At 37.5% G+C, this 24,685-nt stretch overlaps 1 long non-coding RNA gene across 1 annotated transcript in view; it reads left to right on the top strand.

The window, feature by feature from the left end:
* Positions 1 to 1,312: 1,312 nt before the first annotated feature.
* The window catches only part of LOC121030431 (uncharacterized), a 73,962-nt gene continuing 50,589 nt past the window's right edge, over positions 1,313 to 24,685 (top strand). Inside the window, exons 1-2 of the long non-coding RNA XR_005790196.1 lie at positions 1,313 to 2,425; positions 8,261 to 8,544. This is a non-coding gene — a long non-coding RNA (uncharacterized LOC121030431). The remainder of the gene's footprint in view (positions 2,426 to 8,260; positions 8,545 to 24,685) is intronic.

Below are 24,685 nucleotides of genomic sequence, written 5' to 3'. Positions count from 1 at the left end.
ATGGAAACTAACCTCTTTATTGCATGTGGGTGTTTTTGTTTTTGTTTTTTTATTCCTTGGCTTATTCAGTTAATTTGGATTTACTATTTGTAAGGTGAAAAGAAACACTTTCCCCCACAACTCTGTGGTCTATTGGGAGACTTTACACAGTAGGAAAAAAATGTGAGCAACTACCTATCATTATTATAGAACGGATTTTCAGATGGAACCTAAGAATTTACTCAAACGTATTCCTTGGAACTATTTCATCATAAAAACCAAAATATGATTATATTAATACTGCTGATTCAATGCGCTCATTTGACAACAGTCGCAAGGTGCAATTTGAGGAGTTTTATGGGCCAATGTTAAGGTTAGGCATATACTTTCTACCCCCAAGCCCCTGTATTGTATTATTCAGAAAATATAGTGGAGTCAACGGATAGGTCCTTGAAAAAAAAAATAGAAAAAAGAAAAAGAAGAAATGCCTTCTATTTCCCAATGCTTATTAATTCAAAATTTATTTACATTTTTCAGTGGATGGATCATGTAGTTTAATATATAAGGTGGCATACAAATAGTGGCAACACCAAAGACAGGCTCAGGGGACCATCTTGCAGGGCCCTTCCCCTCGCCCCAGCTACCACCACAAATTTAATAATGTTTTTCTCCATCTAGACCATTGCCATTTTCTCAATCATGTGAAAATCATCTCTCTTGAAAACATTTCTATTTTCATTGATCTGTGATTTATAATTTAAGTAAAAACAAATAAGACAAGTCCCTTAACTTTCCTCACCTCCACTTCCTGCTGCCCCTCAATTCTTCCATGTGAATATGCAGACCCCAGCAGGTGTATGAGTGAACATGGACACATAAGTTTATTTTACAGTTCATTTCCATACAACAAAACTAAAAGAGTAGTGCCAGTATTCCATAAAGACCCAAACTGTTATGCAAATAAAGTTCTTACTAAAGAAAAAGAGACAAAGATGATTTTCTGGAGAGCAGAAAGACTCAAATTAAATGGCAATATAGCATATGCTCTATGACTGGTTTGGACGAAGTCATTAAAGCAGCTCTTATTCTACCATCTTTATGTAAGTATGTTTTACAGAAAATGTATACTGTGGATTGTCTGTGGATTAAAAATTATTGAATTGGCTTGAACTTACTTTTTTGTTATTTTTTTAATGTTTGTTTATTTTTGAGAGAGTCAGAGACAGAGTGTGAGCAGGGGAGGGGCAGGGAGAGAGGGAGACACAGAATCCAAAGCAGGCTGCAGGCTCTGAGCTGTCAGCACAAAGCCCGACATGGGGCTTGAACCCATGAGCCAGGAGATCATAACCTGAGCTGAAATCAGATGCTCAATCAACTGAGTCACCCAGGTGTCCCAAGCTTCCTTTTTGAGGGTTTCCATCTACCACCTACTTCTACTTACCTACATCCCACACAATATGGACAGGAAAAAAAGCAGAGTGCATTTTATAATTTCAGAGGATGGAAGACAGGAGCAATTAATTAATGAAGACTGAAGAAATACTTATTATAATGTTTAAAATGTTCTTTTGTACTTATTTGACAAAAATCCCAAGATTCATCAGTTTCTGGAAACTCAACGCAAGGTAAGAGCTGCAGCTGACTTTGAATCTGACATATGTGTGAAGTAAGAACCCAATCGACATTGAAATGCCAGTCTGTGATTTCCCTTGAGGTATTGCTTTAGTTTCTGTTCCATCAAAAGCACACCAGCTGTAACTATGTGTTAAATATTTATTTTGGAGATGGATAGAAAGGAAAATTAGACACAGCCTCCACTTTCAAAAATTTTAATCTGGTAAGGGTGACAGACTGAAGGGAGTACACAAATCAGATTTAGGGAGTGAACAAGATAGTGGTTGTGGGGAAAATGTTGAAGGTGAGCTGCAAAAGGAATATTGAAGCCCTGTGGGTCTGAGAACAGAAATGCTGTTGTTGGGATGTCTTTTAATTCCCATCTAGGTGGATAGGGAGAATTTTTTAATACATTCCACCCGAATGTGGAATCTGATAACACTCATTAGTTTGCCCATGGTATCTAGTAGTTTTATGACATCTACACACTTAAACTTTGGAATGGTGTGTCCCTCATGGTGGAGGGGAGGCGAAGCACATAAACAATTTCAGGGACTTCTTTCTAAAGTCCTTAGGCAATCATCCAACCTCTGTGTGTCTCAGTTTCTCAATCTGTAAAACAGTAATGCAATATCTATTCCACAAAATAGTTGTGAGAATTAAATGAGATAATCATATAAAGTATCTAGCACAGATTCTAGACCAAATGTTCAATAAAAAGCAGTCATTATTTTATCCTTTCTTTCTTTTTTCTGTGAGACTGGCTTTCCTTCACTGTCACTGATGAGACACTAACCAAGCTGGGGGATCAAACAAGGGACGCTTCACCAAGGTAGGTGCAGGACATAAAGGGGGACAGATGAGTTACATGCCCAGGCATAAAATATGAAACAGTAAAAAAATCTGGGAACTTCACAGGAAGTTATCTGTGGGAATGTCTGGAAGACTTCTGTAAAAACAACCTATAAAGATGTTGCTTTAGCTGCAAATATTTTGTGGATTTAATATAATAAAATTAATATTATTAATTTCAGTATCAAGGGCAAATGCACATATATGGAGAACCTATTATGTGCCAGGCATTGTGCTTAGCTTACCTTGCATATATCACCTCATTTAATTTTCTCACCAATATAAAATAATACAGTCCATTATGCCTCATTTGAAATTTTAAAATAAAAAATTTATGAAATTAAAATATTGAAATAATTGCTTGCGTAACAAAATCTGACCTGAACTGACATGAGATTATTTTTAGTCTTTATTTATCTCACTTAAAATAAATATTCATGCAGTTTGCTATAGAAACCTTAATGTTGGTCATGGGGTGTTTCTCAGACCCCACTAGTGTAATGTTCCATATTGTCATTATAAAATAGTCTCCAAATTTCAAAATTCACCTGGACTCTAGGATTTTAGATAAGGTAGGGTAGACTTTTAAAAAAAAGATAACATTTATTGAGAGCTTGCATATGCCACGTTTGGGTCCAAGTCTCTACTGATCTTAATTCATTCATCCTCGTAATAATCCTGGGACAATAATCTTGGAGGAAAGAGAAACACATGAGGTGATCTCTACCTTCATCTAGACTTTCTGCCTAGAAGTACTTTCCAGTGAAGTACAGGAAGGGGAAACCAAACAAAACTTGGGTATGTCAATGAATTGAGGGGACCGAAATCATTACTTGGGGAAGGCAAGGCAACTAAAATTTGTGAGGCAGACTGCCTACGAAGAGGGAGCTGTGCAGAAGTGCTCCAAGTATCTTCAAAGTAGCCCCATCAAATCTTTGGCTGAATATCAATCTACAAAGATCACTGGACATGAGCAATTTCAGGGGAAAGACAATTACCAGGGAGCTGTAAGCTGAACAATTCCTGGAGCTCATAAAGGTCTGAGAATCATTCAAGCTCCCATCAGCCAAAGTGAAGAGCCCTTCATGAATATATGATGCATTTAGTGGAGAGCCCAGAAAAGCCTCACCTTAAAAGTGGGACTCAATGAGCATTAAAGGTAATCTAAATTCACCCCCAAACTATAACAAAATGCAACACTCAAGAACATAAATACATGATGTTCAGCATTCAACTAAAATCACTGTTTATGGGAAGAAGCAGAAAAATGTGACCCATAACTTAGAGAAAAGTCAGTCAATAAAACAGACCCCAAATTAAAAAGGTAGTCAAAGTAATTAACAGACAACAATATACATATTGGATAGTGATAGAAAGTATCCAGAATGAAGCACAGATTAAAAAAGGCTGAAAAAAATTAGTCTTTAGTGATCCAGGAGATAATAACAAATGCAATTGGGATTCCAGAGAAAGTAAGGAAGATAAAAAATGCTTGATGAAATAATGGCCAAACTTTTTAAAATTTGATTTGAAAAGTTATAAACTCTCAGAACCAAATGACAAAATGAAGCCCAAGTAAAACAAATATAAATCAAGCCTCTCCAAGACTTATTTTAATCAAATTTATTTAATCAATTTAATCAAATTTAATCAAAAGGTGTTAAAGAGGGAATCTTAAAAGCATCAAGAAAACAAACACACATTGCATGCAGAGAAACAAAGATAAAAATAACAGCAGACATTTTGTCAGAAATTTATGCAAACCAAAGACAATGGACTTATTTCTTTAAAATGCTAACAGAAAAAGATGTCAACTCAAAATTCTATATTCAGCAAATCTTTCATAAACAAGAATAAGGAGAAATTGACACATTTATTTTATAATTTATAGAGAAATTCAAAGAGCAAGTGATTAAAAAAATAAATTTGGGAGGATTTATGCAATATGATTTCAAGATAATAAAGTTATAGTACCAGGGCACCTGGATGGCTCAGTCAGTCGGGTTTCTGACTTTTAATTTAGGTTTAAGTCATGATCCCAAGGTGGCGGGATTGAGCCCTACATTGGGCTCTGGGCTGAGCATGGAGCCTACCTAAGATTCTCTCTCTCTCTCTCTCTCTCTCTCTCTCCCTCTGAGCCCTCCCCCTCTTGTGCCCTCTCACTCTCTAAAAAAAAAAAAAAAAGTTATACTACCAAGGGAGTATAGTAACAGCAGAGACTAGACATACATAGATTAATGGAACAGAAATGACAATCCATAAATAGACCAACAATTATATAATCAATTCATTTTCAACGAAGATGTCAAAAATTCGGTGGAAAGGATTGTATTTTCAGTAAACTGTGCTAGAATAACTGGATATATGTACATACAAAAAGGGGATCTCAACCTTTTTGTTACATCACACACAAAAAATAATTCAAAATAGCCCTTATACCTAAACATAGGAGGGGCGCCTGGGTGGCGCAGTCGGTTAAGCGTCCGACTTCAGCCAGGTCACGATCTCGCGGTCCGTGAGTTTGAGCCCCGCGTCGGGCTCTGGGCTGATGGCTCAGAGCCTGGAGCCTGGAGCCTGTGTCCGATTCTGTGTCTCCCTCTCTCTCTGCCCCTCCCCCGTTCATGCTCTGTCTCTCTCTGTCCCAAAAATAAATAAAACGTTGAAAAAAAAATTAAAAAAAAAACCTACTTCTAAACATAGGAGCTAAAACTATAAATCTTTTAAGAGGAAATATAGGAGAAAATCTTTATAACCTTGAATTAGGCAGAGGTTTCTTAGATAAGACATAATCATAAACCATAAATGAAAATTTTGTTAACTTTACTTCACCAAAATCAAAACTTTTACCTGTCAAAAAACACTATTAAAAATGAAAAGCAAGCCACAAAATGGGAGAAAATATTTCCACAACATACATCTGTGTACCCACAAACATAACTACAAAATATACAGAGAAGGTGTATAACACAATGATAAGAAAAGAGCAACATTTCAATTAAGAAATGAGCAAAAGAAAAAGAAGACACTTCGTGGCTAACAAGTTCATGGAAAGATACTCAACATCATCAATCGTTAGGAAAATGCAAACTAAAATCACCATAAAATATCACTATACATCCATTAAAATAGCTTATATTGAAAAGGCTGACAAACCCAATTGTTGACTAGGATGTCAAGAAAATAGAACCCTCATGTATATCTGGTAGGAATGTAAAACGCCCAATCACTTTGTGTAACAGTCTGGCAGTTTCTTAAAAAGTTAAACATACACTTACCATAGGATCCACTTTGTCTGAAGGAACAATAGTAATGTATCTTGGTGGTGTTTTTTTTTTTTTTTTTTTTTTTTTTTTTTAACATGCAGACGTAAATTGTATGAAAAATTTAGCACAAAGAATGAGACAGGGAAATGGAAAATTCATGTATGTGAATTAGCATAATGCTATTTGAAGGAGCCGGTGATAATTTAAAAATTACTGCTCCTAAGGACCTGAGGGAAGAGGAAAGTATCCAAAAGTTTTTCCTTTCTGGCTCCAAAAATAGTTTCATTTCTTGGATGAGAAAGCTTTTCATATGCTGGGGCCTCAGACTCCTTCATACACTTCTGCACCTCGGCAGCAAGCCCAAGCTGGGCAGGAGTTACCATCATCTTCCTCTTTCTAATGGCCTCCGAGGCTGGATGGTGTGGACTGTTTGCTGACCGCCCCCCCCCCCCCCTCCTAGAGCATGGCGGCGGGGGGGGGGGGTGGGGTGGGGGGATATAGATCTCTAGCTTCTTCCTCCTGTTCTCCTAAGGAGAGATTTCGTTTCTCCCGGGCCCTTGTCCCTAGCTGCATCTCAGGGGGCTCGCGGATAGACGGACAAGGCTTAAGAGGGGGAAGCCTGGCAGGGAGACGAGTGGATCCTAGAAGAGTTCTTCCCTTTGCTGTCGCCCACTGGGAGCCAGGATTGGGTTTGCAACAGTACAGTAAATTTCGCATCTAGGGCACTGGCCTCCACCAAACAGGTGTGTGCACACATATAGAGGGTTCTAGTTTCTGGCATGAAGGCGTCTGGCCCAAGCTTTCTCTCTACCGCCTCTTCAAAGGGGAGCAAAGGTGAGGGCTTGTAGGGACGGGGCCTAGAGTCGGCCTGGTCCCACGGGCCTTGACTCCCCCGCACTGGCGCAGGCCCGTTCTGAGGAACAGACTGCGCATGCGCAAATCCAAAGGCTCCCGGCAGCCTCCAGGGGCGACTGGTGGGATGCAGGTGCCCATGCGCGAGTGCCAAGCAACAAGATCTCAGTGACAGGCAAGTGTTTCTAGCTGGTATCAGAAATTAAGGGGCTGTTGCAGGGGAACACGCTGAACCGGAGCCTGCTGAAAATACCTGGCGCTGTCTTTTAGGGCTGCCGGCTCCTGATTCAGGCCACTGTTGTTAGTCTCCCCTGGCTCCCTCCAAACACCACCTGCCCCTGGGCTTCTGAGCTCACACAAACCACTGTCCCTGCCGCCCTCACCTGCCCAGTGCCTCCGGTGGCCAAGGTAGGTCTGGCATCCTAGCCTCGCCACCCCCTGGGTGGGTGGAATCAGACATGTCTTTGGAGTGTGACAGTGAGAGAGTTTTAATAAAAAATGGTGATGGAATGTTTGGGGGAAGGTGGGTAAGGGTACGATGCTGGAGATTTGTTTTTTGCAGAAGGCATTTTTAAAAAGTTCAGGCTGTAATGAGATAAAACATGTTACCTTACCAAATCCATCACGTTAAAAAAAAATGTTAACGGTGTTTAGGAAAATAGAAGGGAAAACTGAATTTCTGGCAGAACACCAGTTGGTTATTACTGCTAAACTTCATCAAACAACTGTGCATTCTACTTAAGACTTCATTTTGGTGCCCTCAAATACAATCACAACTGCAGGGGGTAGGCTGCAGCTGTAAGACTGTCCCTAATGCTCCCTCATTCATTCAGGAATTTGATCTGTTTCAGAATTTTCCCTTTTGTCATTTGAAGTCACTCATGAAGTGGAAATGGGGGGATGAGGAAGGTGGGAAGGTCAGATTGGTGTGGGTAAACACAAAGAAAATTCGTAGAGACAGGAACAGCAACATCAACAAAAAAAAAAAAACCTGGTCCCAGAGTTTATTCAAAAGAGCAGCAATCAGAGGAGTTTCAGGAATTGAAATATACTTGAGTTAGGTGGAGGAGTGGGGAGTGGTTGAAGGGACAGGCTCACTCTCAGCAACGAGGAGGGTCATAGAAAGAGCAGAAGTCGTGCCTGGCAAAGTCAGTGAGAAAAAGACCTGGGTCATGAGAAGCCTATGGTTTTGGTTTAGCTCTTTATTACCTGCCACCATGTTGACACGGAGAACAGAGAAGGAGAAATAGCACTAAGGCAAAGAGTGAAATTTAGGAGTAGTTGTAAACTAGGTAAGATGAGGGGGATATTTTAAACAATGAATATGAGTGAAATAGGGCTTATTTATATTAACTCTTGCTTGGCCCATAAATAAATAAGCTATTTATAAATAAACTATTATTTCCTGTCTTGCTTTCCATTTTTAGCTTCTAGAAATCTTATCAACAAATAAATAGGGCTATGTTCTTCCTATTGCTTTAGTGATAGATATAGCTTCATGTTTATCCTTTTCTCCCTTCCACTGGGCTTAAAGTCCTAGAACTAGATAGAAGAGAAATAGTTTCAGAAATAAACACAAAATAATAGAGTATGTCTTGACGTATGGTTCCCAGTGTAGATATTTGTGATTATTGTTTTTTCTGTCACATGTTGATATTTGGAATCATAAAAATAATACAATTTTGTATTCTGTATTCCAGAATTCCACATGAATGGTTTACGATGTTGGTGAAATGTTCTCTATGATACCACAAAATGTCTTCTTAAAACCAACCAAATAATGTTGATCAGTAAATTTCCTTCTTCAGTGATCTCTGTGGACAGAAGAGTTTGAGGCACATGAACAAAGAATGCTCAAGATTATTGGGATCTGGAAGGTACTTTGTGAACACATGAGGCTGCGCACCTGTACTCTATGATGGTGGTTGACATTGGTGGTGGGAAGATTTCAACTTTTCTCTAATTTAAGAAGATTTAAATAAAGGTACGTGAAACATTGGCTAATATTATAGACAACAAATCTTAGAATGAGATCTTGGAAAATTTTGTACCCTGCATTTTGTTTTTGATTAAAAGTCACATAGACTAAAAGTCACATTTATCTGAAGGGTGTATTATTATTGAACAATTTGAATTTGCTGTGGTCAGGGTCTGTGCAAGTCTTCATGGGATCATGGACTACACAGGACTGGAAGGGCCTTTAAGAAATGTGCTAGGTATTAGACTGGAATTATAACTGGAATTAAAAGAAAAAGAAGTTAGCTGGGTGAGATAAGGGTCTGATCTTTATTGAGATCTCACCTTCCATTCCAAAAAGCCAAAGTGGCTGAAAGACACCCTGCACTCACTTTGGCAGCACATGTACAAAAAGCCAAAGTAGCAAAAGTAACTGAGTAAAGCACACATATGGGGAATGCCTTTGCCCTACTTTTCCCTCATTTTTAAAAAGACCAAAATGATCTTTTGGATTCCAGGTTCTTGATACTTGATATAAATGTACATAAACCAACATTTTATCTGTTTGCAAAAGGTGATGACTATTAAATACCTTTTAGAGAGAAAGGATAAAAGTCAGAAGCTTGGCTGTGTCTTTAGCTGTTTTACCAATACTTAGTCTTTCCTATACGGGAAAAATCTAGGGCGATGTACTAAATCAAAGTAAATAATTGATTGCTTTAGCTAAGGGTAACTTGACAGTTTAGAGAGTTTGACTTATATGGTTATTGTTTGTATAAATGGCGTGTTTTATGAACCGTAATGATATGTGATAAAAATTCATAAACATCTATAGAAGTATTCAAATCACCTTAGATTAGATAGTGGACTTTTAATTAAAATTTCCCCACATTTTCTTGTACTTCCTGGTTGGTATCTTGGAATCCTGGCAGCTTCTGAGCAACAGTTTCCCCAAGACTCTGAGGCAGTAGTTACATCTTTTAAGAATCCAGTTAGTAATTTTATCCTGGGTACATTTTATTCTGGAGACATTTCCATTTTAAACAGTTTATGCAAGTAAACACACACATACACACACGTGTATATACGAACACACATAGGGCCATGTGTAAAAGACATTATCCCTATAAACTCTTTTCATCTTATTCATAAACTAAGACTGAGTACTATCGAGGAGCAGATAGTTGTCTAAAAATCTATTAAGGAAGAACTTTGGATTTAAGGGAAATATTATTCATTGAACCCTCAGACATTCTCAAGCTAGAATTTACCCTTAAGCATAAGGAATGGAGAAATTTATTACCACCAGTTTTTATCTTTACTTGTTTTTTTACTCTGTCCTATGTAAGAAAAACCAATTGAATTTATGTGGTGTTGGTGTTATTTTCATGTTCTAGTAAGCTTAATTTAAAAACATCACTTATGTTCCTCTTCTTTTATACTGTGTTTCTGAGTTGCTCATGTACAATATATCTATGTTGTGATTTCTCAGTTTCTTCATGGAATGTGCTATTTTATTTCTAGATATCTGATCATATTTAAATGACTTAGTCTTTTCTGGTCAAATAGTAACTTTTTTCCCCCCTTCAATATTCTGCAGGGGAATTAAGCAGATTCTCATAGGTAGAAATGTTTAAATGTGTCTTCAGAACACTCATGGGAAAAACAGAGTAGCTCTGTCATGTTTTTAGCAGCAAAACACTTAAAAGAAATAGTTCTCCAACAAAATTAGTTATGAAGCCCACTAGAGATAATCCCATCCTAAATTACTTGCTGCATAATACATTCTTATAAAAAACAGCAAAACATGGCAGGAAGGCAAGATAAAGAACTATCTCTGAAACACATTAAGTCCTGATATATATTAACAAGTATCAGTCAGTTTCTAACTTGCACTTTTAAATTATAAAAGGAAATTTGTTTGATATGCTTTCTATCTTATATTTGGAAAACTTAATGTTAGAATAGGTTAGATTTAGAATAGGTTTTTGTTTCCTAGTTTGAAGAAATACAGTAAAATCTTGGGTTTGCGAGCATAATTCATGCTTGTAATCCAAAGCACTTGTATATCAAAGCAAATTGCCCCATAAGAAATACTAGAAACTCAGATGATTTGTTCCACAACCCAAAAATATTCATATAAAAATGATTACAATACTGTAATATAATACAAAATAATAAATAAAATACAAAATGTAAAGAAAAATAAACAAATTGACCTATATTACCTTTGAAAACCTTTGTGGCTGCTGTGAGGGAGACAAGAGAGGGGGGTTATCGTGTAGGACGACTTTCACTACCACTAATGGAATCACTGCTATCTATTGGCTCAACGGAATCTTTTTCTTTTTGTGCAACTTTTAACAAGGAACCTATACAAAGACATTTGCTTTCTGCCTCATTTTGAGGGTTTCATGGAAATGTGACATTGCATTGATGATCACCCACAATCCTGCAGTGAGAGAAGGAGAGCGAGAGAGCAAGAGTGAGAGCGAGAGAGAGAGAGAGAGAGAAGAAAAATCATTGGCTCAGTTGTGATCATGTGACACTTGGCATTACATACTACTCATATTGCAAGACAGCACTCCTTTATCAAGTTAAAATTTATTAGAAATGTTTGCTCGTCTTGCAGAACACTCACAGCAAAAGTTACTTATAACCCGGGGTTTTACTGTAGTTAAAAAAAAAGTAAATAGTAATTGTGTGCCACGGCTACTCCTCACCATCTGGGTTTCAGAAATAGTGTTCTGCTCTTCCTCTTGGCTTACAAAACCAAGTTTCTATACTTCTGCTGCTGGGTAGACACTAAGGGTGGGCAGGGAGGGACAGAAAGAACAGAATACACAACTTCTCTTTTAATTTCAGTCCTCTATCATCCATCAACCACTGAATGACCAAGCCTTGTTTGTACCCACTTGCAGCACCCTGAAATGAAGCTGTAAGAGACACGCCCCCCCCAAACCCCTGGCAGTCACAAACTGATAACCTGTAGATCATTTTAGAGGGTTTTTTTTTTATAACTTGAATTTCTTTTTGTTTTGTTTTGTTTTGTTTTGTTTGCTTATTTTAAAGTAAACTTTGTATTCAAGTACATGTTATTCTTGAATACAGAATGATACACAAATCAACATGTGCAGCTCAAGGAATTTCATAAAATGAATACCTTTGTGTAATCAGTATCCAGTAACTAATTGCCCACATTAGCAAATTGGGACATGACTACATAAACATCTAGATTCCCGATTTATTTTGGAAAATTGGAAAATCTTACCTTATTGGGTTCACATTTTCACTAGCGTTAGTCAGCCAAACTGAGAAGCAGCTAATCTTTTAAGTAGAGCATATGCTTCTACAGTCCCTACCACTCCCTAGTACCTGCTTGTGAAGGCAAGTGTTGGTTGCTGTTGACAAATACAAATAGTGAAAATTAGAATGACTGTAAAGTTGTGATCAAAATCTAACAAAACAAAAAAATATGAGAGGAATATAAGAGTCAATGGAATGTTCTTAAAGTGGCAAGTATTTTGATTGAGCTGAACAAAAATGAATGCAGATTCTAATTGGCCCATAATTATATTAATTAGAACTGATCATATCATGGGGAAAGTTGGCTGGGGCTTGAGTGAAGGTTACAAATTACAACCACTTGAGTTACTTGATGGACATTGGTTTACTGAAAGGTGTTAGGGCTAGGTTTTGCCAAATTCTATAGCTATTCTTAGATTGTGGTATGTGCCTTTAATTTTATAATTACATTTAGGCTGCTTCAGATCTATATTACTTTAATCCAGTATTCATGTTACATAGTCACAGTCAGAATCTCCCAGTTACTATCTATTTCCTGCAAATTAGTTAGCTTTCTTCAACAGCTGATGAGTGGGATACCTCTTATTGGTTGTAGTGTTGACTGTTTGACTACTCAGTGATAAGTCCCACACCCCTCCCCACTTTTCTTCTTTCTAATGCTGATCTTTGTTCAGGTGATTTAATCTCTTCCACATGGCCATATACTTTTCTGATCCAATTATGGTAATCTCATTCTTGGCTATTTATATTTTAGTAATAAGTTTGATACCTTTCTGGTCAATGAGCGATGAAGTGGAATCTTCTGGGGGCTTAGAGAAAAACTTGGTCAACATTAAAAAGAGACACAAAAGACAGTATTTTTACTGGATATTACCTTGTCTGATTAAGATATAAGGTAGTTAGCCTAAGGACAAGCTTACATATTGAATAATGCAACATAGAAAAATGGAAAGAATCCTTGATGATATTGTTGAGGCATTGAACTAAGCAACGGTGAAGCTGCCTCACTTCAAAATTTCTCCTATAAAATGATAAATTTCATAAGTCTTCGGCTAGTTAAGCCAGGATTTTCTGTTTGCTATAGCTGAGATACTCTAATTAATACACTAGAGGAAATACTTCATTGGTGAATGATTTACAATTAAACGATGTGTTAGATTATGTAAAAAGGTTTTTATCTCAGTCTGTCCCAGAGAATAAATTACCCTAGAAAGGAGATAGAAAACTGGATGATGGTAGAAAGGTAAAATAGAGTCAGTAAGTCAAAAAGGATGTGGCAGTAGCCTAGACCAGAAGTCAAAATCTATTCTAACACATTCATTCAGATTAAAAATGTAATATACTATATATGTGCATATATATATATGTATATATATATATATACACGCACATACATATATATCTATATGTAATAAATGAAATTGTGTATATGAATATTTCCTCTAAATGGTTCAGATAGTTCATATAGTTTGTGTTTCTGATGAATCTTGAGTACTTTTTTGTTTCTCACATTGTTAAACCTAAATCATTAATGTTGAGTTTAGTCAACAAAGTCCTCTTATCTACCCATTTATTGAGCTTAGCTTCAATAAACTTTGAACACAAATTAAAGGTTTTTATGAACTAAGCTTCTTTTATGAAACTGATTTGTTTATCATCTTAGTATAAGCAGGAACAAAGGGCACTGGCTTAAATGAAAGGGGGGGATTCCCCTCTCTAGCCATCTTTCTTCCTATCACCCATTACCACAGCAGCTTGGCCCAGGGCCCAGCAGGGAGGCTGGGGCAAAGCTGTTCCTCCCAGAAGGGACCCTCTGTGGCTGTTCCTTCCAGTTGCTTGTGACTCACTAGCCTCTGAAAGAAGGAAGGACAAGATGTGAGGACTTCCTATGTCACTTTCCAAAGACTTCAGCCCACTTGAAGGGCGAAGAAGGAGGATATTGTGTATCAAACAGATATGAATCCTGACTGCATATGTAGAAATGCTCTGTATGGTTGGTTAGAATTTAGGAGCAAAAGAGTTTTTCGTTGTGATCAGTTTCCTATTCTATCTGCCCACCTGTCTGTCTGTCTGTCTATCTACCTATAGCTTCCTAGCTGAGCCTCTTGGTGCTATATTCTATTCTGCCAGTGAAAGGGATATAGTACACCATCACATCATTTGACAGGAACTTTATACTACAAGTTAGAAATTATATAGGAGGAACAGAAATGTATTTTAGGATAAGTTAGATAAGTAACATACCCTTCTTTCTAGGGTAAGGGAGATAAGTAACATAAAGTCACATATGTTAGAAAATATAAGTAAGTGTTTAGAGTCTTGGGGGGAGCATGAGAGGAGGGACAGAGTGTTGGCTAAGCAGTGATATGGCATTAGCCTAGATTAAGACTGCTGACTCTGATCTGCAGGCCAGATCCCACCTGCTGCCTGTTTTTGTATGGCCCACAAGCTAAGGAAGCTTATAACATTTATATTTAATTTGTTTTTTAAGTTTGTTTGTTTGTTTTGAGAGGGAGAGAGTTCAAGCAGGGTAGGGGCAGAGAGAGAGCAAAAGCAAAAGAATCCCCACCAGGCTCCACAGATGAAGGGCTCAAACTCGTGAACCATGAGATCATGACCTGAGCCGAAATCAAGAGTCGGACACTTAACTGACTGAGCCATCCAGGTGCCCCAAGGTTTCAACATTTTTAAATGGTTGAAAAAAATTAAAAGGATATTTTGTGATACATGAAAATTGTATGAAATTGAAATTTCAGGTTCCATACAGAGTTTTAAGGCATAGAACCATGCCTGTTTATTTACATATTTTCTGTGGCTACTTTTGAGTTAGAAGGCAGAGTTGAACAGGTATAATAGCCCTGCAACAAAGGTTTAAGTATTTACTGTCTGGCCTTTTACAGAAAGCTTGCAAGCCCCTGGCCTAGACCAGTGCTCATCAACTCTTAATATACATGTGAATCATTTGGGGATTTTGTGAAAATGTGTAGTTTCTGATTCAGTAGGTCAAGGGAGCCTACATGTCTGCATTATTGAGCTGAGGACCACACAGTAAGTAGCAAGTTTCTAGCACAGGATTAGCAAACTTATTTTTTAAAGAGCCAAATAATAAATAGAATCTGCAGCCTATCCAGTCTTTTTTACAACTGCTTACATCTTCTGGGCAAAGTAGACATAGGCAACATAGAACAGGAGAGACTGTGTTCAAATAGGCATTATTTGCAGAAGCAGGCATTGGACTGGATTTGGCACACAGACTTACTTTGACATTCACTGCTTTCAGGTATTAGTATTGAGTGTCCATTAAGAAATAGGCACAGTCCTACCCTCAACTTGCTTACTAGTTCCATAACACATCCCAGTAATAATGATGACATATAGCAGTTAACTTTTATTGGGTAATTACTATATGCTAGGCTCTGTGTTAAGCATATTCTCTTATATAATCATCACAACAATTCTAGGAAGCAGGTACTGTCATTATCTTTGCTTACAAATGAGAATACTGAGCTTCAGAGAAAAATAACTTACCCAAAGCTGCCACAGCAAATCAGTGATGGGCCTAGGATCAGACATAACTCATGATTAATGAATGACTGTTGGATTATTAGATGACTGGATTAAATGTGTACACTCATAGGAGTTCCACAAGCTGGAGAAAAGACTGTGTTTCCTTCATTGTGAGTCCTGGTGCTTGAAGTCATAAACAATAAAAGCTGTGACATCTGTTTAGAGGCAACATTAAATGTAGGTGTCAGAAACTGGATGTTGGGCTCAGGGAGTGTAGGGCTTTCTTTTTCATGATAGATTTCGCACCTTTACTGCATGTTCTTGAAGTTAAGGCTCATAGAGATCTCAGAAAGCACATTTTTCATAGTCTTGAAGTTTCCATGATCCAAAAATGAAATTGCTTTACTTTATAATGTGTTATTTTAGGCACCAAATAGTATGGCATTCTGCCTTCCTTGTATACTTTGGAATTTTCAGTTGTACAATAAATGTCCCTTCTAACCACAGTGACTAGAATTACATTTCTCTTTCCAAATTCTTCTAGATTTTTTTCCCTTCTTTCTTAGCTACAGTTACTAAAGTAGAGAGTAGACCTTGACTCTAGCCTGAAATGTAAGATTACTTTTATCTGCCTTTACACTGTTATTTCCATGTAAATGAATGTTTCTAGGTAAGACACATATCAGCATAACTACATTCTGATAAATTAATAGATCACTAAGAGCAACCATGTTGTAAGTAAAAATGCTTTGGAAAAATTTTTCTAAAGTCTCAGACACAATATCTTTAGATTATAGATAACATATAGAGATAAATAATTGTGTCATTTTTTAATGAATCGTCTGTTGAAAAACTTTCATATAATTGCTCTGATGATTAATAATAGTTTCCATTTTATAAACAATGTAGATGACAAGGCAAGGAGGAATATGGGAATGTTCGAAATCCTAGAACTGTATCATCTTAAATTTTTAGATGGGGAAGAAAGTTGAAATATGACACTAAAATATGAAATTGCATAGTTACAGATTTTTAATTTTTTTTTTCAACGTTTATTTATTTTTGGGACAGAGAGAGACAGAGCATGAACGGGGGAGGGGCAGAGAGAGAGGGAGACACAGAATCGGAAACAGGCTCCAGGCTCTGAGCCATCAGCCCAGAGCCCGACGCGGGGCTCGAACTCACGGACCGCAAGATCGTGACCTGGCTGAAGTCGGACGCTCAACCGACTGCGCCACCCAGGCGCCCCAGTTACAGATTTTTAAAGTGAGAGCTTTTGATGTTCTAATATGGCCATCTGTACATATTCCCATTTTTCTATGTAAGCCCAAATTGATTAAGTGAAATCCTTGAAGTCATTTGCTTCTTCAACACAAATATATTAGTTTTGTTTTTTTTTTCCCTGAATTTGGGGATATGTGTTGGTTTCCCAGAGCTGTTGTAACAAAGTACCACAAACCCAGTGGCTTAAAACAATAGAAATGTATTATCTTCTAGTTCTGGAGGCTAGAAGTCTGAAATCAATGTATTGGCAGGGTCATACTCCTTCTGAAGGCTGTGGGAGGAATCCTTCTTTGCCTCTTCATAGGTTCTTTTTTTTTTTTTTTTTAAGTTTATTTATTTATTTTGAGAGCGAGGGAGAGAGAGAATTCCAAGCAGTCTCTGTACTGTCAGTATAGAACCCCATGTGGGGCTTGAACTCATGAACCATGAGATCATGACCTGAGCTGAAATCAAGACTCAGGCGCTTAACCAACTGAGCCACCCAGGCACCCCATCCTCTTCATAGATTCTGATAAAGGCCACCAATTCTTGGCATTTCTTGGCTTGTAGATGTATCACTCCAAAATCCACCTCCATCTTCATATGGTGTCTTCCCAGTGACTCTGTGTGTTCATACTGCTGCCTTCTTATAAGGACATTGTTCATATTGGATTGGGACCCCATTCTACTCCAGTTTGATGCTGTCGTAACTAATGACATCTGCAACAACCCTATTTTTAAATAAGGTCACATTTTGAGGTACTGGGTATTAAGAATTTACTGTACCTTTTTTTGGAGGACACAGTTCATCCATAACAATATAGGGATGCAAAGATATTATTGTTTTCCATGCAGATCTTACAGTATAGGGAGAAGGCTTATGAAGATGCAGGCTGTACTAGTGCAATATGCACAAAATGCTGTAAGTCCTGCAGTGGGGAAGGCTATTTTTTTTCCAAGTGAAATGTTAAAAGAAGGCTTTCAAAGGCAATTGCCATTTGAACCAGGCTTTGAGGGACAAATAGGAGTTCACAGAGAAAAGGATTCCAGGGGGGAGGAACCTATCAGCCACATAGCTTTAGGTAAAGGCATGGATGTAAGAATGAATTGTTTATTTGTGTGATTGATACTAGTTACTCTTTATTGAGTATCAATATGTGTCATTTAACATTGACAACAACCTTTTGATCCCCATTCTGCAGATGGGAAAACTGAAATTTCAAGAAATTAAGTATTTTGTCTCCAGCTAACACATCCAGAAGGTGGTACTGCTGCGATTAGAACCCTGCAGTCTGATTACACAGTCTTTATTTTAGCCATTGTGATAAAAATTACAGTTTAGGGTATTTGGGAGTGCATATGGGATTGGTTAGACATAAGGCTGAAGAAATAGGTTGGAGATAAATTGTGAAGAAATTGGTTTATCATTTGTTTTGCTTGACAGAAAATTGGTTGACTTCTCAGAGTAAACTTTTAAGGACTATAGGCAATTGAACAATTTACAAAGCTTTAAGGACAGGTGTCAAATGGCCACCTTCCTGTGGATTGAGGTTGGATTGTAGGCCCAGAGGCTAGAGAGAAGGCTATTGTCATGGGCCATGTTAGAAATAATAAAGGTTGGGGCCCCTGGGTGGCTCAGTCGGTTAAGCTTCTGACTTCCGCTCAGGTCATGATCTCACAGTTTGTGAGTTCGAGCCCTGCGTCGGGCTCTGTGCTGACAGCTCAGAGCCTGGAGCCCACTTCTGATTCTGTGTCTCCCTCTCTCTGCCCCTCCCCTGCTCACACTCTGTCTGTCTCTCTCTCAAAAATAAATAAAAACATTAAAAAAATAATTAAAAAAATAAATAATAAAGGTTGGAACTAAGCAGAGACCAATGGAGTGGGAGGGGGGATGGAGTCAGAGATACTTGTCAATCGGCGTCAGTCAAGTGTTGAACCTAAGTCAGCACCTCTGTTGCATGGCCATTCCTGATCCGTTGACTCAAGTGCTGAAATTAAAGCTTTCTCAACTGAAGTAGTTAAAGCAATCATTTCAAGCCATAACCCTAACCTTAGAAAGAGTCTAGTAAATATGTGCTGATGCGATTTAAATGGTTATGTTATTGAAGATACTAAAATATCTTTAAAATTCCAAAAGCTGACTTAGCATATTTTAAAACAAACTACATAAAACTGTCAGAAAATATTTTGCCAAATGCTCTGATGCAATCTCATCTGTTTTTATTAAGTTGTAACTCCTTTAGATTAAATTTGTCCAAATTGTTGTTGGAGGTATAGCTACACTTCTATAGCTCAGCTTATTCAACTAAAGCCTGATTATTGTAAAAAAAAATCTAATATTTCTTACCAATAGCTTAATTAATATAACAACATTTAGCATTAATTTGAAAGCAAGGAATTATTCAATGGTCCAGGTTGCCTTTGTGTGGGACAGAGGGAACCAAGACTGCATCTCCTTGTGACTTATGACCCTCGTATGGGAAGCTGCCCAAACAATCATGAATACCTGGCAGGATATTTTTGGAATTTCCTAAAAAAGATATAAATTACTACAGGAAAGTTTGTTAAAATAAACTGCATTTCTGTTCAGTGAGTATCTTTTATTTTGAGAGATTATTTTATGCAGGTATCTGGTGCCACCACAGACCATGCATTGTGACTTGCTTATCTTTAGTGACTTTTGGCTTGTCTGCGTGTATTTGGCAGCTTTCCCCAAGCGTTGGCTAGGGCCCTGTGATACAACTACCATTAGTCAGGCAAAAGCAAATATAAACGATGTTTGTGAATCTTTTTCTCCACTTTTAGGCTGCCGGTTAAAAGTATATCAGAAATTTTGGGAAAATGAGACATAAGCTGACATATTTAAATACATGCTATGTCTCATTAAATGAGAATCTAGCAAGAAATGAAAAGAATGCTAAAAATTCTTTCTTTTTAAAAAATCTTTTGAATTGATTATGTATTGCACAATGAAAAATGAAGTTACCTGAAAATGGCGTGCATTCTTTCCCTGGTGTTCTTTCAGGCACCTGAACACAACACACAATAAACCCTAAATTGTCTGAAAATGTTATATCTTCTTGTGATTGATTTTCAACTTGATATTTTGCATCATTGCCAGGTTAAAAAATTTTTTCTTTGAATGTTAATTTAGAATGTTGAACACTAAGTTAGAATTCAGTGTTGTCAGATTTGAAACACATCTAGCAATTAAGGTGTTTAAAATTCTTGTACTTCATCATTTATGAGACACTATTCTTTTATAAATGAGAGTGTTTTGTAAAATAGCCCAAAGGACAGGGGGATGGAGAAGGAAAATAGAAAAACAGGAAGAATTTTCCTTCTTTGTTCAATTCAAACGCACATCCAGGAAGAATATTCAGTGTAAATAGTGATGCAAAATGCTGACAGTGCAAATTTACTAGCATTGACTAAGCAGCATAAATACGTTAACGTTGTGATTTTCAGATTATTGATAAAATATGTAATACAATAGGAAGAAAAACCCACAACTTACTTTACAGCATCCAAAGCGTTGCTGCCAACATGAAGAAAGGCTGTGTGTCTTACAATATTCTACTGGACTTACCGTAGATTAGTTCTTTGGGGATATCTGGAACTAGTGTACCTGCACGTAAAGGTAAGACCAAGTGTAAGGAGCTTCTTCCTCTGCTTAACAAAGCTCCTAGAACCTAACAGGGAACTGACTTGGAATCAGATGCTAAGTGGGATCTGTGATGCCTTTTTCATAGTGAAGAATCCAAACACATCCAGAAAAGGATCATATAAATATGCAGTTCATATTGCTATATAGTCTACCCACAGTTTCCTAGCAGTTTAAAAATGGGTCTGTAGGTAAAGGGATAGACCCAGAGCCTAGAAATAGAGCCAGAACTGCAGCTGGAGTGCTTTCCAAAACCATCATTTCTCAGATCCCTGGGAAAGGGACAGAAAGGGCTGGTTCTGCTTGGCCCACTCAGAGATTCACTTGATTAGGATTCAGTCTGGACTGGACCACCTCATATTTATACAATCTGACGTTCTAACTTTATAATACACAGTCTCAAATTGTTTTAGAATCAATGGCACCTGGCCAGGGAATCCTGGGAATTTCAGTCCCTCCTAGTCACCTACTGTTCACTGCAGAGAGAATTCAGCAGTGGTACCTGACATTTTGCTCAGTGCCCTCACAGACAATAAAAAATGGTGGACAGGGGTGCCTGGGTGGCTCTGTCAGTTGAGCCTCTGACTCTTGATTTGGGCTCAGGTCAGGATCCCAGGGTCATGGGACCAAGCCCCACTGAGTGTGGAGGCTGCTTAAGATTCTCTCTCTCTCTCTCTCTCTCTCTCTCTCTCTCACTCCCTCCCCCTCCCTTCCTCTGCTTCTCTCCCCCACTTGTGCTCTCGTGCTTTCTCTCTCTCAAATAAGAAAAAACAAAAGCGGACACAACCAGATCCACACCAGCTGGCTCATATCCCATCTTAATGGATTCTTAAATGATTACACATTAATCAAATTCATGGCTATCACTGGTGCACAGAAAGCAGCGATGTTTCTGGTATCTTGTGCATTCTAAGAAAAAGCCTTTTGCCATTTAACTTTTCAGACTTTAAGTCATTGAAGTAGGATTTTAACGAAGAAAATTAAGTGTGATAAGTCTACAATTTTACAAAGATACTTGATTTATTTTTAAATAATTAGAGAGAAATTGTAAATAACGGTGATGATGCAAATCAGAGAAGAGGTAACAATTCACTAATCTGGAGGGCTTGCCCTGCCTGACCTGGAAAATTTTGTTCTTACATGTGGAGTGTAGATCAGGTGTGCTGCAGGGCTGGAGCCTGAATCTGCTGCCATAAATTTGGTTCTGAGTTTATTTTTTAATGTTTCATGATTTTGAGAGAGCGAGAGCAGGAGAGGGGCAGAGGGAGAGAGAGAATACCAAACAGGCTCTGCACTGTCCACTCACAGCCTGACGCGGGCCTCCAACTTGTGAGCCTGTGAGATCGTGACCTGAGCCAAAATCAAGAGTCAGACGCTTAACCAAGTGAGCCACCCAGATGCCACTGGTTCTGAGTTTAGATTATTTATTTAAAGCAGTTATTTAAAATGAGACAACATTTACAAAGAGATATTAGGGCTGCCAGTTAAAGTTTCTGAAAAACCATGGAACAAGACAATTTAATGAACAGAATAAATACTGGGGATTTGGAATGATTTTTTGAATCTATAACAAGTGGGAGAGAAAAAAGAATTACCAATTTTCCAGCTGTTTGGAATAAAACAGTACTTTCTGGGATTCCCATTTCATATCAGAGTTGTTTAACCAGAAAAATGCTGAAGTGATTAAATATGAAACCATGAAGCCAAAGCTCAGGAAAACTGTTTGCTCAGAAATGTTTCTGCAATGAGCCTTCAGCTTTAGTTGTTATTTCTGTTCTGTTGGTCAGTGATGAAATGTGCTATAATCAGCCTGCTAAATTATCCACAGAGGAAGGTTTGCTTTGGTGGTTTTAAGGTATCTTCTTTCAGAATTGTGATGTGACAGCATATCCCTTAACAGCCCATTTCCTGAGGGATACTAAGCAAGAGCCAAATCCAGGAAAAAAAGAAAAGTTTAAGATCTCTCTCCTTACTGTGAACCCTTTCCATGTTTAAACACAGACGACACTCTTATAATCTGGCTTAAACTGAACGCTGCCACAAAGGCACTAAATATTTATTATGCAGAGACCCAGGGCCAGTTTCACACCAGACAAATTAAGACATGTCTTTACCAGCATTTTGCTTTGCCCAAATGTGAAACGGAGGCCAAAATGAATGAAACAGCCTTATTTTTCCTATGACAATTTAGTAGGAGAAAATTTTAATAAGTTGATGTATAAACAACATTAGTATCTTTTGATTGCCTATTAGGAATTGTCAAGAGTTTAAGTATTAATTACTACATAAAGTATGGTGTCTCTTTAGGTCTCAATCTGGTCCTTACTTTGTCCTGGAAGTCCTCCCTGGCCACCACTGTCACCAAATAATATTGGGCCTGAAAAGCTGTTTCCTCCTCAGGGGTTTTACATTTTATGTTAACTCTAATTTCTATCGATTTTTTTTTTTTCTGTCTTCAACAGAGTAATGCCAAATGACTAATTATGTAAATATATGTGTTTTTTTTTTCAGATGTAAAGTTACTCGTAAGATAAATGTGTTTTCAGGATGTCAGATTGCTGTTATCAGTAGAGCTAAATCCAGAGACTAGAGTGAATGGAGAAACTCATTAACTTACTGTAAAAGTGAACGTATGTCTTTGAAGGACATCATTTCTAACTTTAAATACAGATAAGCCCAATATAATGTGATTTAATTGGCCTATATTCTCTAAATTTAGTAGTACCAATTCCTGAGATTTTGAAATTATTTATAAAAAAATAAACATAACATATTTTAGAAGCCTTTTTGGTCAAAGCTGTATTATATAATAGGTTTTATTTTCCTTGGCATTTTATGAAAAAGTCAAAAAATAGCTCTACCAGTGGTGTACTTACTGGTAAATGTTTATTAATCAGCTCTGGAGATGAGGTTAGGGAAGTCTTGATTCATAGCATTTGACAATTAACATGATGTAAACACTCCTACATGGCCAGTTTCAAACTACCACTGGGATGTCAACTAGCTTAAAAACCTCCTGAAAGTTTAATAAGTACCTCTTACAATACAGAATCAGTCAGCTCCAGCACACTGGCTAAGACTGAATTTGTACAAACCATAAAACGATCTTCAGAACTTAAGACTTTGTCAAATTAGTTACCTAATGTGGACAGGGAACCTCAGATACTCTGCCTTATGACCCTCCAAATACCCATAGAAGAAAGGAAAACATAATAAGAATAAGAATGGGAAAATTCTGCTATCTTTGCCATATCCAGGACCGTACATCAAATATATTGAAAAAGTATATGGAATTTAATGAATAGTTCCTTAAGACTTTGAGATAAATGACTGCCTCTAAAATATCAAGATTTTAGTACTAATAGCATGTTGTTGGAAGTGTAATATCAATAAATAGCTGTGAATAAATAATTTGCTGACAGTTACTAAACCTTTTCTTGTATTACTTTTTAATTTGTATTCTTTTGTTGTTTCCTCTTTGGTATCCTTTTTCCCTCCAATCAGTTTCTGTGCATCAGTGCCAATTTAATTCACCAAAACAAATATCCTTATGAAAGCTCTTTGTCAGCTAGACTGTTCACAACGTATAAATAAAACCAGTTTTTTTTTTTTTTTTTTTTTTTTCCTTCTTCAAGATTGCTCTTTAAATGAAAAGAACATTATAGGGATGTTGCTAATCCTGTGCCAGAGTTTGGGGAATTTTTTGAAAAATATTCTCTGAATAATCCCACCCTACCTGGAAATATTTATAATTTAGAGAAAAGAGATTTAGTTATTTGTTTAATCTGCCAGAATTAAAAGCTATAAGTAAAAGCTTCTTAACTTTATTCATTCCTTTCAGCAGCTTAAGCCTGGGTCTGAGAAGGTCTGTGTTGACTAAATTCATTGCTCTTGAGATTTTTTTTAAATTTGTAGCTGATAAGGAGTGCTTTTACAATTAATGTATTCTAAGGTGGTCCTTGGGTGTGATTTTTCCTTTTTAGGTAAAACCAAGAATTAGATTTACCAAAAAACATAATCAAATAATCTTTACTGAGTCATCTTTTTTTAAAAGGGCTTATATTTTTTTAACTTGCCTACTCCTCCCTCATCTATTCTTTGTTCAGACACAGAAGAGGCATAATAGTGTTGCTTCTGAACAATGATGAGGAAAGGTAGTTCTAAAAAGAGTGATTGGATCAAAGACAGCTTAGAAAATGACACTTCTTTTCTGGGCTTCAAGAGGTACTCAGGTAGGTAAAACAAGTGGAGTGCATTGATTTTTTTAAAATTTATTTTGGGGGCGCCTGGGTGGCGCAGTCGGTTAAGCGTCCGACTTCAGCCAGGTCACGATCTCGCGGTCCAGGAGTTCGAGCCCCGCGTCGGGCTCTGGGCTGATGGCTCAGAGCCTGGAGCCTGTTTCCGATTCTGTGTCTCCCTCTCTCTCTGC

The sequence above is a fragment of the Herpailurus yagouaroundi genome, unplaced genomic scaffold, assembly GCF_014898765.1.
Source record: "Herpailurus yagouaroundi ecotype Mexico unplaced genomic scaffold, PumYag 28, whole genome shotgun sequence".
In the NCBI taxonomy this organism is placed as follows: domain Eukaryota; kingdom Metazoa; phylum Chordata; class Mammalia; order Carnivora; family Felidae; genus Herpailurus; species Herpailurus yagouaroundi.
The sequence above is the reverse complement of the archived record's forward strand: the minus strand, read 5'-3'. Positions and strand labels throughout refer to the sequence as shown.